The 17,977-nt window shown below is 41.1% G+C and overlaps 1 protein-coding gene across 1 annotated transcript in view; it reads left to right on the forward strand.

The window, feature by feature from the left end:
• Nucleotides 1-17,977, forward strand: part of DPYSL3 (dihydropyrimidinase like 3) — an 83,829-nt gene that overhangs the window by 15,927 nt on the left and 49,925 nt on the right. The window lies entirely within an intron of this gene.

A 17,977-nucleotide genomic window follows, 5' to 3' on the forward strand; every position in this document is an offset into this window, starting at 1 on the left:
ATATCTCTGGCATAGATAGGAACAGTGTAACAAACATGAATTTGAGAAAGGGGTGTTAGAAGTCATACTGTACCAGGTATGGATACAATTCAGTCAGATAAGATATCAAGCAGCATGGCATGGTATCTAGAGAGCCAGAAGACTTGGGTTTGAGCCTTCTGTATGACCCTGGCCTCGTGTGGAGGCAGCAAGCAACTCTGTGGAACTACGTCTGCATTGGGAAGGGAGATTCCTCACTGGGAATTACACCAAATGAAACCCCAGATTTGAGTTTGTTTTCTTTTTAAATAGTACAATTGGAAAAGTGTTAGATTTGGAGTTAGGATTAAGGTTTGAATACTGGTCCCACCATTTACCACTTGTGTGACCTTATTATTTGTAAAATGTGAGAGTTGGACTAATAATCTCTGAAACCTTTTCCATCTCTAATAGTTTATGTCTGAGCCTCTTTAAAGTGGAGATAATCACCCACTACTTTATTTTGGCAGATCTTTTTTTTAGGGGGGTGTGGGAGGGAGTCACTTAACCCTTGTAGGATTCAAGTGTCCTTATCTGTAAAAGGAAGAGGTTGAGCTAGATTACCTCTGAGATGCCTTCCTACTTTAAATCTCTGATCCTATGAACTGAGTGCCAGTATGCACTAGGTGTAGAGGATACAGAGGTGAAAGGTGGCAGGACCTGCCCTCAAGGAGCTTACCTTCTACTAGAAGAGATAGAGGTATATATGCGGCTAATTGTGCAGCTTCCTCTAATGTCTTTACCTCCATTGGTCTGCATCTTTATTTCTATGTAACATAAAGGCACGATACCAGATATTTGACAAAGGTAAGGGAGGGGGCCAAAGTGCCCTTAAGACAAAGGAGTATGGCTGAAATCGGGAGGAAACTTGGCTTCAAGTCCTGACTCTCCAGCTAACTAGTAATCAGATTCATTAAATCAAGCTTTGATTGTAAAGGCGGGTAGATTTGTGTAGTGCTGAGACTGGTTCACCAACTCTTTAGGAAAGAGTGAAAAAGCATTTAGTATGCACTTACTGTCTTCTGGGTACTGGGTTGTACACTGGAGATATAAGTATGTACCTGTACTTCTAAAAATTTTAATTTAATTGTTTCATTTTATGGAATAAAACAAGCATTTCCATTAACATAGCATAATAAAAAAAGATTACACATAAAACTGCAAATACAACTTGCCTTTCCTTTTAAATATATAATAAAGTTATCATGTGAATTTCTTTTTTCTCCCCTTCCTCCCTCCCTCCTCCGTGGCCATCCGGCAGTACTACTCGAGGTGTATTTCACACCTGTGATTTCGTTTGATATAGGGAACTCCTTATGAGGTCAGCAGCTTTTTTTTCTTTTTTGCTAATCATGATCTTAGCCTGGAGAATTAGCTGAGCCTGCTGAGAGGTATGTGGGGCAGGCCTGGATCCCAGGGCTTTCTTACTGTGAGGTTGCCCTCTATCTATTATTTTTTGGTGCCTCAGCAGTCTTTGAACTGGAGTATATATGATGGGAGGGTTTGACTGGGATTCCACTGACCTGGTCCCTGCTGGGCCACTGGCTCATTGTGCAGCTTCCTCCAGTCTCTTTACTCCCATTGGTCTGCATCTTTATCCCTGTGTAACCCTGGGCTTTGGACTTGGTCTCCAAGGCCTCGGATAGCTTGAAAGATAATTCTGAAAGTCTAGAGTGAAGAGCTTTGTTACTGCTGTGCTCTTTTCTTTTCTTTTTCCTTTCTTTCTTTTCTTTTTTTGCTTTTTGGAGGGTTAAGTGTTAAGTGGCTTGCCCAAGGTCACACAGCTAGTAAATGTGTCAAGTGTCTGAGGCTAGATTTGAACTCAGGTCCTCCTGACTCCAGGGCTGGTGCTCTATTCACTGCTCCACCTCACTGTCCCTGTGCTCCTTTATCTTAAAACGACCTAGCATGGTGGGGAAAGCACTGTACTTGGAATTCAGAGACCTGAGTTTGAATCCTATGCCTGTCACTAATGTAGCCCTCAAACAAGTCACTTAACCACTCAGTCTCCATTTCCTCACCTATAAATTGTGGATAATACTAGGTAACTAGGTGGCCCAGTGGATGGAGTGCTGGGCCTGGAGTCAGGAAGACCTGAGTTCAAATCTACATCAGATACAGTAGCTGACATACAGACCATGGGCAAATCACTTAACCTCTTTTTTCCTCAGTTTCCTCATCTGTAGAATGAGGATAATAATTAGCACCTCTACCTCCTAGGTTGTTGTGAGGATCAAATGAAATATTTGTAAAGTGCTTAGCATAGAGCACCTGGCACATAGTAAGCACCACACAAATGTTAGTGGTTATTATTACATGAGATATTTGGGAGGTAAAGCTTAGCACAGCATGTGGCACATAGTAAGTGCCGTATAAATGTTAGCTATTATTATTACTATTATAAATATTATTATTAATTATTATACACTACTATGCTACATCTCTCAAAGGGTTGTTTTGGGAACAGAACTCTGTACCCCTTAAAGAGTTGTTATTTGTATTATTCCTGGCTTCTACAATTTCAGGTTTGTGTGGCTACGCTTAGGTGTCAAACTTTTTTGGTGGGAAGGGGGGTGGTCTCCAGTCAAAATCTCTGATTTAATTAGTGTGGAAAACACCCTCTTTTCATCAGTCAGTGAGTTAATAAAAATGTATCAAGCACCTACTATGTGCCAGGCATTATATGACTAGGGATACAAACAAAAGACAGTTCCTGCCCTCAAGGGTCTTATAATCTAATAAGGGAGGCAGTGTGCAAACAGCTATGTACAGATTAAAAAAAATAACCTATAGATATATATAGGTATACACACACGTGTTTAGACATCTATACACACACATATATATGTGTGTATGTATAAAACACGTGTATATTGGACATAATCAGCAGAGTTCAAGCACTAGAATTATAGGGGTTTGAAAAGGCTTCTTATAGAAGACAGGATTTTAGTTGAGACTTGAGGGAAATAAGGCAAAGATCATATTTAAAAACTCATCTGTAAAGTCTAAGGTGTCTGGGGGCACTGCCTGGCTAAAGGACTTGTCCAGAGTCACACAGCTAATCTAGGTTAGAGGTTGAACTTGAACCAAGTTCTTGTCTTGGGGCCCTTATACACTATATGATACTGAGTCTGAAGCCTTAAGGAGAAAAATGAAGGGCCTTGATTGTTTCTCCACAAATGCAAACCTGGATTTCTAGGAACAAAGAATGGAGGGAGAATTGCTATGGCCTTTGAATCCCACAGGCCTCTTGAAACCCCGCAGCTGGCCTGGTGTGATCTGTGTGCCTTAAGACCCTGAGCTCTCTTAAACACATGGGCAAATTTAGGAAGTTGCATAAGCCAGTGGTTGGGTGCCTGAAACCACAGTCCTCAAATTAGTCACTGCCAGCCCTTAAAATATAAGGTCAGTTTTGTATTAGGCTCCTTTGCCGCCTCCTCAAATGGGTGGTGAGCAATTGCCTGTAATTTGAAATTACCACCAACACATTCCAAGGCCAGAGTGCCCATGTCCTCCTCTGCTTCCACTGAATTTTTGCTAGTTTTCAGAATTAGCAAAGGGGGTTTTCTTTTCTAATTCCCCTCCTGATGCTTCTCTCCTCTGCAAAGCCTTGGAGTAGAATATCCACGGAGTCTCCAAAGCCTTTATAAGCTGGTGACTGTTCCCTTTCCCCCCTGATATGTATGAGACAGATAGAAGCCGTCCTTTTATAGAATGAGGAAATGGATGGGGCAGCAGCCTGAGACTCGCATAATGTTGCTAAAAGGGACCTTAGAGATCATTTACATCAGTCCTCTTGTTTTACAGATGGGGAAACTGAGATCCATAGAGGTCAGGTCACTTGTCTGAGGTCATACAGTATAGTGGCAGATCAGAATTAGGACTTAAATCTCTGATTCAGGGAGCCTTTCCATGAAAACCTTCTACCTCTCAGTCTTTTTAGGGAGAAGTGAGATGGTTATAAATCTGTTCTCATATTTGGTCTCCATAATTCAGGTCCCAGTGACCCGAACAAGGTTAAAATGTAATTGGGAAATATGTAACAAAATAAATAAAAATTCAGTAGAACATAGATAATATTTGTATGTGGTTTTCTGAGTCAATGTGCAGTCCACAGAAATCCATATGTATATGTTAACATCTCCTGTTTCCACTTGATTTTGACACCCCTGCAGTAGATCTTGGTTGCCTCTTTGATAAATGAGGAAACTGAGATATAGAGAAACTAAGTGACTTGCCCAAGGTCATACAGTGAATTCATGGCAGAGGCAGGATTAGAAACCAGACCCTACTGATTGACAGCTCTTGACTTTTCCCCATTTTTTCCTTTGACTTTTCCCCTTTTTTTTATGGGATGTCATGTGTTAATGTTGCCCAGACCTGTGTAATGTGATACTGGCCACAGTGTTCTGATTACTGGTTTTCATCCCACATGGCTGCCCTTTATGTATATTTAGAAAGCCTCACCAAACAGCCTGGCAGACCATGCCTTCTTCCATTAGTCCTGCTCATCTGCTTCCCAGTGCTACCATTTATACTTGGCTCCAGCCTCTCCACCCTTTGGTCTCTTCTCGCTGCACTCCAGACTTCCTCTTTGGTGGTGGCCAGTTTATAGATTCATTTTCTATAGCCCCTTCCTGTTCTGGCAGCCCTGTGTCTTTGCTGGCCCATGGCTGGCCTTGTGCCATGTTGGAGGTTGTAGTAGATGGCCTTTGAGATCCCTTTCTGCTTTGAATTCCCCATTTTGGTGAATCCTTTCCTGCCGCTGATGCCATGTTAGCCTTCTCCCCACCACCATCTCCTTTCTCCTTATTGGTATCAACTTGTATCCATCTCTAAAACCTCCCTGTCTGGCACCCTGCTGAAGGGAAGAAAACCACTGTCAGGGGCTGGGGAAAAGGGCCCATGGGTGTCTTCATCGTTTGGTCCTCTACTCTGAGAAGCCACTGCACTCCTGGCCCTTTGCATCTTTATGATTGTTATTCAGTCATTTTTCAGTTTTGTCTGACTCCGTGACCTCATTTGGGGTTTTCTTGCCAAGGATACTGGAATAGTGTTCATTTCCTTCTCCACCTTGTTTTACAGATGAAGAAACAGAGGCAAACAGGTTAAGTGACTTGTCCAAGATCACATGCCTGGTAGGGGTTTGAGGCTGGATCTAAACTCGGGTCTTCCTGACTTGAGCCTGGCACTCTAATCCCTGCCCCACCTAGCTGCCCTGTGTGCAGTGTCTAATACTATATATACCAAGGTCATACTGTATACGCCAAGATGGAACCCTTAGCCTCGGTGAACTGGCCTTCTGAGCCTGTATTCTTACCATTCTTCCCAGGTCAGTTCAGTTCTTTGGTTTGTTCTCTACCATCCTTCCTATTTTCCTTCCTCTGTACCCTCTCAGCCTTTATTAAGGGAGCCTTGGTTGAGTCAGTCCTGGTGAACATAAATAAGAAATTTGGTTATGAGAAAGAGAAGGGGGTGGGCGTCGTGCCACATACACATAATATTTCTATGTTGTGTTTATTGAGGGTAAAATCTGTTTATGGTTGAGACTTGGGACATTTTAGTTTAAACTCTGCATAGCCCATCCAACTTGGTTAGTAAATATGACGAAGGCGATTGGCAGAAGAACAGGAAGGTTGGTGTACTCAGAAGTGATAATCTATGGCAGCCGAGGGGTGGTTTGCATAGGCAGCTTTGTCTAGCCATGGCTGGTTTCCAGCCCTAAAGAACCCAGAGCCAAGAAATTACATTATTCTCCAAGACCTTGTTCCCCTCCCTTTCCCTTTCTTTTTGTGTTTAAAATGCATGTTTGTGAGTGAGTGTCTTATGGACAGATCAGTGTTCCAGGGAAGAAGCAGGAGAGAAAGGAATAATTTTCTTACTTGGTATTTGCTCCCCTGCTAGGAAGATGGTCTATAGGTGATCTGTCTCTCAGCAGTGCTAATTTTCTGGGGAATGGTGGACAGGAGGAGTCATTGGAATCTCCTCTGGAGCGGGGAGGCCTAGGAATCAGACAGTTTGAAATGACCTTGGCTGATTGTATTAGGAACCGGGAACAATTGGTAACCAAGAACAGGAGATGAGACAGCTTGGTGGCGTAGGTGCTCACTGTACTGAGCACCAAGAAGCCTGGGTTTGAGGGCTCAGCTCTGACCCCAGCTGTGTGGTCATAAACAGTTCAACCTCATCAGCAAAAGCAGAGGGTCATATTAAAATAATGATGATGAAGAATACGGTGGAGAGGAAGATGCTTTGAATTTGCATCTGACTACAAGTCCAGAGTGGTCATGCCAGAACCTTCAATACCTTGTCTGAACAATAGGAAAGATAAGACCTTTGGTAGAGTGGTGTGAGACTTGGAATACAAGCTCTGCCACTTAACTTTCTGCGTGACTCTGGACAAGTTACTTTTCTGGACCTCATTTTCCTCATTAAAAGATTGTTTCTGTCTAGTGCCTAATAAGTAGATTTTTTTTTAAATAAATGTTTGCTAGTGTATGAAAAAGATTGGATTCTTCTTAAAAAATTCCTTTTGTCTTTAAACTTCTAGGCTGTGAGGTTATGAAATGAAGAGTCTTGTTGTCCCAGTGTCGTTGATAGGCTTGTCCAGATGGCCAGATTGTTGGCACATTCGGAGGGCTTTTTACATTATTGGTCCTCCGAGATCCAACATGTTATTTATAGGCAGTCTATTTTATTGTAACTCAGGAAGACTCATCTTTCTGAATTCATATATGATCTCAGACACTAGCTGTATGACCCTGAGCAAGTCACTTAACCTGGTTTTCCTCAGTTTCCTCATCTGTAAAGTGAGCTGGAGAAGGAAATGGCAAATTACTCCAGTATCTCTGCCAAGAAAAACTCCACAAAGAGTCATGAAGAGTCAGGTATGACTGAAATGATTGAGCAAAAATTTTATTGTATGGTTTATGATACGTGCCTTTAAGATTCCAAGTGACAGATGGATGGGTGGATGGAAAATTCCCTTATTAGGAGTAACTCCCACTGATGAAATCAAAGGTCCAGCTTTTTTTTTTTTTAATAGTGCCATAGAATATAAAAGTGAAAAGGGACCTTAGTGATTGTCTGTTCCCATCTCATCAGTTTGCAGATGAAGGCCCCTAGAAGACAAGTGACTTAAATGATGTCAGTTTTCTGGACTCCTCTCCAAGAGCTTTCCCCACTATACCCTACTGTACCACCTGCATCAAATACCCAAATGTGCCTGTGAGCTGATCAGCTTGAAAGTTACCCCTCATTAGACATTCTGCCAATTTTACCTTGGCCAAGGCACTTATTGAATTCATTTCCTCATCTTCAAAATAAGAAATTTGGACTAGATAGAGCACTAATGCCCCTTCCAGCCTTAAATCTGTGACCCTACAAATCCATCCCTGCCCACCTGTCCTATTGAGACTCTTATCCCAGCTGGGTGGTACAGTGGGTAGAGCTCCAGACCTGGAATCGGGAAGTCCTGAGTTTACATCTTGTCTCAGATTCTTACTAGCTGAGTGACCCTGGGCAAGTCACTTAACCTCAGGCTGTCTCAGTTTCCTCATCTGTAAGATGGGGATAGTAATAATACCTACCTCCTCGGGTTGTTATAAAGGTCAAATGAGATGAAAGCATACCTCAGAGATACTTCAGCTTCAGTCCCAGACCACTGAAATGAACCAATTCACATGAATTTTTTAGTTGCCTTGTGCATTTAAAAGTTATGTTTACACTGTACTGTAGTCTATTTAGTGTACATTAATATTATTTCTTTTAAAAAGTATATACCTTAGGGGCGGCCAGGTGCCTCAGCGAGTAAGAGCACTGGCTCCAGTGTTGGGATGACCTGGGGATCAAATCCAGGCTCAGATACTTAGCACCACACCCAGAAATAACTGGCCGTGTAACCTTGAGCAAGTTACTTAACCCTGATTGCTTTTAAAAAAAAAGTACATACCTTAATTAAAATGTTTTAATTTTATAATAAAATAAATTGTTCATTTATTATTGAAATTATTTGAAATAGATAATTTTATGATAAATTTATTATAATAATAAAATAAAAAATAAATAAAAGACTTTAGCAAGTCATAATCTTTTTGTTGGTAGAAGGTCTTGCCTTGATGTTTATAGCTGCTGATTGATAGGGTGGTGGTTATTGAAGGTTGGGGTGGCTGTGGCAGTTTCTTAGAATAAGATGACAATGAAGTTTGCCCCATCAATTGACTCTTCCTTTTATTTGAACCATTGTAGAGCTATAAATAAAGTGGCGTAATTTAAATGTTCTTGTGTCGCAGGGAATAGGGAGGCCCAAGGAGAGGAGGAGAGACAGGATGGCTGGTCAGTGGAGCAGGAAGGACACACACACCATTTATTGATTAAATTTCCCGTCTTATAAGGACACAGTTCCTGGTGCCCCAAAACAATTAAATTAGTAACATCAAAGATTACTGATCACAGATCACTGTCAGAGATAGAATAATAATTAAAAAGTTTGAAATATTGTACAAAAGGTGACACGCAGACATGATGTGAGCACGCATTATTGGGAAAATGGTACCAGTAGACTTTTAGTGCAGGATTGCCACAAGCCTTCAGTTTGTGAAAAGCACATCTTTGAAGCACAATAAAATGAAACAGTGAAAAATATGCCTGTAATCATTATAAAGCAGTTTGCCAACTTTGAAGTGCCACGTAAATACTAACCATCATCATCATCATCCCTGTCCTCCAAGTTTACCTCCAAGGGTCCACCCCCCAGTATACTAGAGGCGTTCCTCAGTTTCCCCCAACATTGCTGGGTTCCATTACAGAAGTGTTCTGGCTGTCCATCTGTCACCCTCCCCCCCCTCCACTAGCAAGACCAGCCCATCTTTGTTGCCATTTTATTCCTGTTCCTTTAGGTTCCTCGTTGGCTGTCTGCTGAACTCTGCTCAGCCTTTCCATTGTCCTGTGTGACACTCATTTTTAAAATTCTTCAGGCATCATTGTATATGCTTCTGTTTTAGGGGCTGCAGGCCAGCACTTATGGAACAGGGTGCTGCATTCACCCCGGCATATCCCATATTCCCCAGAGTAGAGGCTTCCCTTTAGGAAGGCCATCCCCATCCTCAAGTAAATTGATTTATTTAGGGTGGAGAGAAACCACCTGAACCGCACCTTGAGACTGCCTTTCAGTGGTTTGGTCTTGAATCACAAGAGTTTTGTGATTGGCCAAAAGTCATTTAAAAAAAGACAATCTCCTCAGGTTGAAGACAGCTCGTTGGCCATTTTTACATCCATCATCTGCTCTTGGCATTATCTCTTTATTCAAAGCTGCAGGATGGCCTGTGGGCTATTAACCAGATGTGCCTCTGGCACTGGGTCTGCATTGGCTTTGTTGACTGGATGAGGGCCAAAAGAGGCTCTCCTTTCTCCAAGGGGCTCATTCCCTCATTCCCTCAAACAGGCGGAGGTGGCCAATTAAAGTCCTGTAAGTGTGAGGAGACCAGGCTGAACTCGGGCTTGCTGGCCTCCACTTCCGTTTTGTGTTTAGAGACACCATCCATTCACCCCTCAATCTAATGGCTTCCAGAGCACTTTCTTATAACACAGCCCATTTATAGAGCTGTTGTTTTTTTTTAAACCCTTGGAGTGCATAACATTTTACAGATGATTTCCTTAATCTTTATGACACCCTGGTGAAGTAAATTCAAAGGCCTGAGCTACCCTTGGTTGTAAATTAGATGCTTTTATAAGCTGTAGTCACACTTTGGGGCCACATGGGTGAAGTTTTAATGCCTTTTACTATTAAGTGGTACCTGGAAGGAGATTGGGGGGGGACTTCCAAAGTGTGTTTGGCCTTGGAATTGCTTTATCCTACTGCATAAGTCCTAAAAGAATGGCTCAGGAGCCCCTTATAGATGGGAATACCCGAGTCCCAGAAAGACACCCTTCACTTACATTGTCCTACAGGTAGAATTGGGGAACGTTGTGGTCAGTGGAATAAATTTTATACCAGAAGTCTGCAGATGTGGGTTTCTTTTCTGGCCTAATCATTAATCACTTGTGTGACCTGGAACAAGACAATGAACCTTTTGTGTGTTCTTATATTTTCTGCTTGCTTATCTGTAAAATGGGGCTATTAAGATCTATCCTTCTTAGCTTATAAGGTCTGTTTTGAGAACAATTAAGGCAATGTGTATGAAAGCACTTTTAAAAAGGATAGAGATCAGTAATTTTTGATGTTGCTAATGTAATTGTTTTGGGGGCACCCGGAACTGTGCCCATATAAGACAGTGAATTTAATAAGTGGTATGTGTGTTCTTACTCTCCAACAAACAGCCATTATATCTCTCTTTTTGTTGTTGTTCAGTCATTTCAGTTGTGTCCAACCCATTTGGGGTTTTCTTGGCAAAGATACTGTGGTGGTTTACCTTTCTCTTCTCCAGCTCATTTTTACAGATGAGGAAATTGAGGCAAACAGGGTTAAGTGACTTGCCCAGGGTAACACACCTACTAAGTGTCTGAGGCTAAATTTGTACCATGCAAGATGCCATAAACACTACTAGTGAATTAGAAAAAAAAATCCAGTTCTCCTGTCTCCCAGAATATCTTGACTCATTTGGAACCAGTTTGTAGAGATCATTTTGCCTTGAGTGGTTCTATTTAGTGGTGTGAGCACCCTGGGGCATTAAGACCATGGTCCAAGGGATTCTTGTTAAAAATCCTTTATTGACTAATTATTGAATAATGGACAAAGGAGACTCTCATTTCTTTTGGTTAATGGTTTTGATGTAGGTTACACAGTAGGGTATAGTGATAGGATTCCGGAGAACTAGTATCTAGCCCCTAGTGACCCTGGGCAAGTCACTTGGACTCAGTTTACCTTATTTTCCTCATCTATAAAATGGGGTAATAATAACATCTACTTACCTTCTGGGTTGTCATGAGGATCAAGTGAGATAATGAATGTAAAAGGCTTTGCAAACCCATTTTGATGGGGCAAATTTGTTGGGGGTTCAAGACCATGATGCAGGAAGTTCATGTTAAAAATTCTTTAACGACATCTTTAGTAGTGAATAATTTCCTAATTATGTTACAAATATACTTTTCTCTGTGATAAACATATGTGTGGTTGAACCATTATAGGTTTATAAATTTTAATTTGGAGTTTTTTGGAGACAAAAGTTATCATTGTAGTTGTTATAAACACCTAATGAATCTAAAAGAATATTACGAATAGCATATTAAATTACCCTGGCAGTTCATAACATCTTTGTTGTTGTTGTCATCGTTGAAAGGAATTTGGGAACAAAAAATGTTAAGAACCACTATACCAGCCCAGCAAGATCTTTTCATTTTATAGAGAAGAGAAATGAAACTCGGAGAAATGGACTGACTTGCCCCAGGTTGTACAAATAGTGAGGAATAGAAGTCAGGGTTTTCTGACACTCCATCTAGGGTTCTTTCCAAGTTAGCCTTAGCCTGTGCATTCAGAGATGTCACTTTCACCATGTTGCTAGGCCTTCCTAGGCTTGCACATGCCACCACCGTTAGAAGCCTCTGGAAGATACAGTACTAAGGCCAGGATGGCCTCTTCCATTTTGAATGAAAGTTGTGATACCCACAGCATCATTTCTTTTCAGCCCAGGAAGTCCCATGGAGTGCCATGCTTTTGTCTTAGCTAATAGCCTTTGGTCATTTGGGTAGTTGAGTGTTCGCCATTTTTGTTGTTCAGTTGTGTCCAACTCACTGTGACCCCATTTGGGGTTTTATTGGCAAAGATACTAGAGTGGTTTGCTAGTCTTCCTCCAACTTATTTTACAGATGAAGAAACGGAGGCAAACAGGGTTAAGTGACTTGCCCAGGGTCACACACTTAGTAAGTGTCTGAGGCTGTATTTAAACTCAGGCCTTCCTGACAACAGGTCAGGTACTGTCTCTACTGTGCCACCTATCTGCTCTTGTTCACCCTTTAAACCCGGTAACAAGTCAGGTCTGTGTGTTAGTTTGACAAGAGCTGTTCTCCAGAGAGTTTTGACTGTAGTGTCTTGGATTCTCCCTGACCTGTGTGAACAGAGTAGAGCCCATGCACATCATTGGCCTACAGGGGTCTGCATGGGAGGGCCAAGGGCCTCTGAGAGGATAGGATGCTGTTGTTGGGAGGCAGTATGGTACAGGGGGAAGGAAGGGCACCTGAGGAGGCATCAGAAGGACCTCTGTTTTGAGTCTCCGCTTTCCCTCCTAGCTCACTGAAACTTTGGGCAAGTCGCTTCACACAGTCACAGAATTTCAGTGGTCAAACCTCTATTTCACATCACAGTCCTTTGGGTTACTTAAAGACAGGCTAGACATCTTTAACTGACCCTCATAGGGCATGTGGGTGTCAATTCTTTCACTAGCCATGTTCCCCTATCAGAGGCTCAGTTTCTTTCTTTGTTAAATGACAGCTTTGAACTCAGTGACCTTGGAGATCTTAGCCATTCCAGGAACCTATGCACTAGTTTGGCTTTTCCTTACGTTGTTCAATTGGATATTTTCCCCTTGGGCCTGGTTTTTCTCTTTTGCCTTTTACAAACTAGAATTGAATTATTTTCCAAACTTTTCCTTTCCCCTGTGTATCTGCTCCGTTTTATCCAAGGTCCACACTGGGCCAGTAAATTCATCTCAGCCCTTTCCTTGTTGAACTTGGCTAGAGTAGAGGTACCAGGAGAGTTACTCAATTAGCATTTGAAGGGGTTTCAAATACCACTAGGATTGGTGTTAATTCTGCTAGGATTAACACATGCAGTCTTTCTCCAGGATGGGGCGTGCCCAAGGCAGCTTTTGTTCCCCAACTGTTACTCAAGTGAAATAGCATTGATGCACTGGGGCTGGGGCTCAGTTACTGTCATCGCCAGGGCTTTGAAGCAGGAGCGTTGATAATGATGATGATGATGATTAGATTAGAGTATGGAACCACATAGTTTTAGAGAAAAAAGGAGCCTTAGGTAATCCCACAGAGAGTAAGGTTCTTGCCTAATATTACACAATTACTACAGTCAGGATTTGAATCCAGGGCCTCTAACTCCAAATCCAGTATGTTTTCCACTGTACCATGTGGACACAGGTATAATAAAGTCAGTAAATATTTAATTTATTTTTAGTTTTCGGCATTCAGTTTTATAAGATTTTGAGTTCTAGATTTCCCCCTCTTCTCCCCAAGACGACGCTGTCTGATATAGGTTATATGTGTACAGTCATTAAACCTATTTCCATGTTAGTCATGTTGTGAAAGAAAAATCAGAACAACACAAGAAAGAAAAAAAAAGAAAATAGTATGCTTCGATCTGCATCCAGACTCTTTCTCTGGAGACGGATAGCATTTTTTCCATTATGAGTCTTTTGGAATTGGCTTCGATCATTGTATTGCTTAGAAGAGCTAAGTCTATGAAAGTTAGTCATTGCACAGTGTGGCTGTTCCTGTGTACAATGTTCTCTTGGTTCTACTCACTTCACTCAGCATCAGTTCATGCAAATCTTCCCAGGTTTTTCTGAAATTCACCTGTTTACCATTTCTTATAGAACAGTTGTAATCCATTACATTCGTGTGCCATAACTCAGCAAGCATTTATTAAGCACCTACTGTTATGTGCTTTTTATGTGTTTTTTAGACTTTAGCACAGACACTGTGCTAAGCCCTGGAGATAAAAAAAAGTAAAAAAAAAAGTCTCAGCTTTTTCTATAAACCTCTTGAGTTCAGTCTTCTAATAGAAAAATAATACTAAGTCATTTTGATTTATAAATACCCAAATTAACTACAAAGGACCTAGGAAGAAAGATGTTCTCTGCCTCCAGAGAAAGAACTGATATAGAAGTATGTATAGAATGATTTTACATATATGTGTAGATATACATATTTGTGTCTAATGGTAGCCATCCCTAGGATGAGGGGGAGGGAACAAAAAAAAAGATTACATGATAACTTTATTATATATTTAAAAGGAATAGCAAATTGCACATAATGGATTTGTGGTTTCATGTGCAAGCATCTTTTTAATTCTATGTTATGGAAATTCTTGTTTTATTTCATAAATGAAAATAAAATGTAAAAAAATGTAATACTTTGGACTATTAGAGGGAATTTAGAAGGGATAAAGGTAATGGAATGAAATTATTTCTGCTTTTTAGAAAGGAATCAGTCCTTTTGTGTCAGTCATATTGGTACAGTAACAGTGATGATGAGAATAACAGCTATAGCATTTTAATGTTTGCAGAATGCCTTACGAGCATTATCTCATCCTCACAGATGACAAAACTGAGGCAGAGAAATGTCCAGTGACTTGCCCAGTATCACACAGCTATTAAAGTATCTTGAGGCCAGGTTTGAGCTCAGATCCTTCTGACTCCTGGTTCAGCACCTAGCTTTTAGGAGAAGATCCCAGGTTTGTTTACATTTCTAGCATTCACCCAACAGGATTCAGAGTTAAAGGTCAAATTCAGGCTTTGCCATTCATGACATGATTATAGTTTTCCCATCTGTAGAGTGGTGTTAACACTAGATGTTCTTTCCAAATCAAAATCTGTGGTCCTGTGATTTCTTTGCTATATAATCAAAATATTTGTTTCTTATCATGAATAGTGGATAAATGGAGTACACATCTAAAAAACAAAGGACTGCCATTACATGACTTGCAGGAGGGAGGGGGCCTGCTGTGCTTTGACCATCATTTTTAGTAGAATGTTACATTTTCCTTTAAAATTACATCACCTTGACCTTTCAGAGAATTCTATGACCTAGATCTTTTTGTTTTCTCTAGTTTGATCCAGTCACAGCCTCCTCTGTAAACCTCTCTCAGAAACATATTTTTCCTCATTTGACACTGCTGTAACTTTTGGCTGCAGTAATGAAAACAAGGGTAGGTCCGTGAGTGGGGCCTTAATCCCCACCCTTGTTGTGCAGCCTTATTCTCTCCATTTTTCCTTATACACTAAATCTAAAAACCATAGGAAGCCAACAGGCAATGTCACCTTGACACCAGGAGGTCAAAGGCTGGAAGCAAAAAGGTCCCACGTAACTAAATATTTGAAGCAGTGCCTTTTGTGGTAGCAAAGCCTAGCTACGGTACAGAGTGGGTATGCATGGATTAGAAATGACTGCACAGGACCAGGAGAACATTGTACACATTAGCAGCAATATTGTAAAACAATATTGTAAATCTGTGAAAAACAATGATCTAAGACAATTCCAAAGGACCTGTGATGAAAAATACTACTAACCTCCAGAAAAAGAATTGATGAACTCCAAGTGCAGACAGAAGTATACTTTTTTACTTAATTTTTTGGACTTGTTTGTGTGTGTTTTCTTTTGCAACATGGCTAGTAGGAAAATATGTTTTGCATGATTGACATGTATAATCGATATCAAATTGCTTTCCTTAAAGAGGAGAGAGGATGAGAATTTAGAACACAGAATTTTCAAAAGTGAATGTTAATTTTTTTTATCTGTAATTGGGAAATAGTTCATGAAATAAAAAAAAAATTTAAAAAGAGAATGCACAAATGGTGGCATGTGAATATAACGCAATATTACTGTCCAGAAGAAATGGCACATATGAGGAATTCAGAGGTACATGGGAAGACTTGTATAAATGGATGCACAGTGATATAAGCAGGATCAGGAAAAAATGCTACAGAGCTATTACAAGACCATGAATGACTGTTGTGTCAGACATTCTGAGGAACAGTCCTGACCCACAAAAAAGAAAGAATGAGGTACACGTGCGGTGCCCTGGAAAGGTGGCTGGATTAGGAATGAGTACCTGGGTTGAATCCCAGCTCTGCTACTTATTATTGTGTGACCTTGGACCAATCATTTAGCTTCTCTAGACCCCAACTCTTCATTTGTAAAATTAGGGGATTGGAGAAATGATCTCTGAGTTTTCTTCCATCTTTGATCTTATGATTCTCCAAGGAGGAGAAGTAGCTGATGATAGGTACAGAAAATGTGCTATCAGACATGGTTGATGTGATCTTTGTTTTTTACTTAACTGTCTTTCTTGGTTACCAGAAAAAGGTTCACTGAGCAGGTAGGTGAGGGGTACATTCAGATATCTACAGTGGTGTCAGAATAAAAGACTTTGATAGAGCTTTAATTTTTAAAAAAGGCAACACCCCTTTTTTAAGTGGTCAGGGAACTGATATTGCAGAAATTATTGTTATGCTTGGCCTGAGGCTTTTAATTTTTCTTCCCAGGATGTTGGGGGGAAGGTGGGAGCGGTGCATTTTTTCATTCCTTGCTTTCTCAGTTTATTTGCTATCAGCCTGTTGAGTCAGTAATTGGAAACATTTACATACAGCATACAAAATTCCTCAAAGGACAGGGGAATTTAGGGAGTCAGGAATAACAAGCATGGGGGTTTATTTCTAGCTCCATGCAATCCAGAAATCATTTTTATGAAGTGAGAAGGTAATTTCTGACTAATCTTCAAAATACTATACACATATTCAAATCCTATGCTTTTAGACTCATCCCTTTCTTTATGCCAGATGTCAAATGTAGAAATTCTGAGTCAGGGAGGTAGGAATGGGGAAGGAAGAAGAGACAAAGCTGTTCATAAAACATTTACTGGGCATCTCCTGTGTGTTTTGTGTGAAGAATACCAAAATGGGAAAATGACATTCACTATTCATGGGATGTAGGGGATACTGAAGGGGATACAGTATGCACATAAATGAGTATAATACAAGAGTGCAGTGGGACAATGGGGAGGTGGGGGGGGAGACTTAGCGCTGGGGAGGGGGCCCTTTGTGGAGGAGGTAGTTCCTAAACTGAGTATTGGTGGAAGAGGCAGAAGGAAAAAGGGTTGTGAGCCTTCTGGCCGGCTGGTCTCCCAGACTTCGCCAGACCAGAAAGAAGAGACACAGGGCATGCTTACTCTCCAGGGTAAGAAGATTGGAAGGCTCTGTTGTCGGTCCTTCGAGAGGTTTGAGGGAAGTCCTATTCAGGATAGATGTTCCAGGGGAAGAAGGACAAAGGGAATGTAGTAGGGGAAAGGAGACTGAGTGCTATTTTATTATTAAGAAGAGAGACTAATTTGAAGAAATGGGATGCATTTGGCTAATGATTATTTTTATAGAGACAGTTACAGAAGTGACACTGCTGTCACAGTATGCTATAGACCACTTGGACAGAAAGAGGAAATAGATGAGGTCGTTAAATGCAGTGGTTCAGGCTGGGGAGAGCTTTAGCAGTTGGGGGCATCAGAAAAGGCATTATGTAGAAGGTACTTGAGTTGTGTTTTAAAGGGACTACGAGGGGTTCAATGAGATGGAGCTGAGGAGAGCGTACCTTTCTGTCATGGGGAATGGCCAGGTGCAGAGTCACGGAGGTCGTAGGTGAAGTGTCATGGGAAGAACAGCAAGAAAACTAATATGGCATGTAGAGTAATGTATGACGAAGCTGAATGGGACATTTGAGAAACAGATGAAAGACCCCATGTGAGAGCTTTATATAGTAACAAGGCATCTACGGGAGCCCTGTCACTACCAAAAACAAAGTAATCTAATTTCTTGACTTGTCCCAGTGATCATTGCATCCCGTGAAAGCTGGCAGAATCAATGAAGACAATTTCTCTTCTGGATCTGATTCTCATCAGTGAGGAGGAACTGGTTACTGGAGTATACAAATGCTGGGAATTTTATGGGGAGGTGACCTCTCTTAGAATCCACGAGAGAGTAAATCTGGGTAGAAATTTGGCATGTACTGTAGATTCTGGGACAGAGATTTCAAAGGGTTCCGTGATAGGTAGGATCCCATGGCCTAACATTCTGGAGGGAAAGTCAGCCCAGAAGGAACATAGCATCATAGATTTTAGAGAGGCTACCAAATCCAAGGCCCTCATTGTACAAATGAGGAAACTGAGACTTGGTGAGGTTGGGGCTTGCCAATGATGAAGCAGCTAGAAAATGTCATGGTAGTAGTTCAGCCTAGGTCTTCCACTTAC

This window comes from Petaurus breviceps, unplaced genomic scaffold (assembly GCF_028583685.1).
Source record: "Petaurus breviceps papuanus isolate PSGF00001 unplaced genomic scaffold, PetGlider_PUasm1.0 551, whole genome shotgun sequence".
Classification (NCBI taxonomy): domain Eukaryota; kingdom Metazoa; phylum Chordata; class Mammalia; order Diprotodontia; family Petauridae; genus Petaurus; species Petaurus breviceps.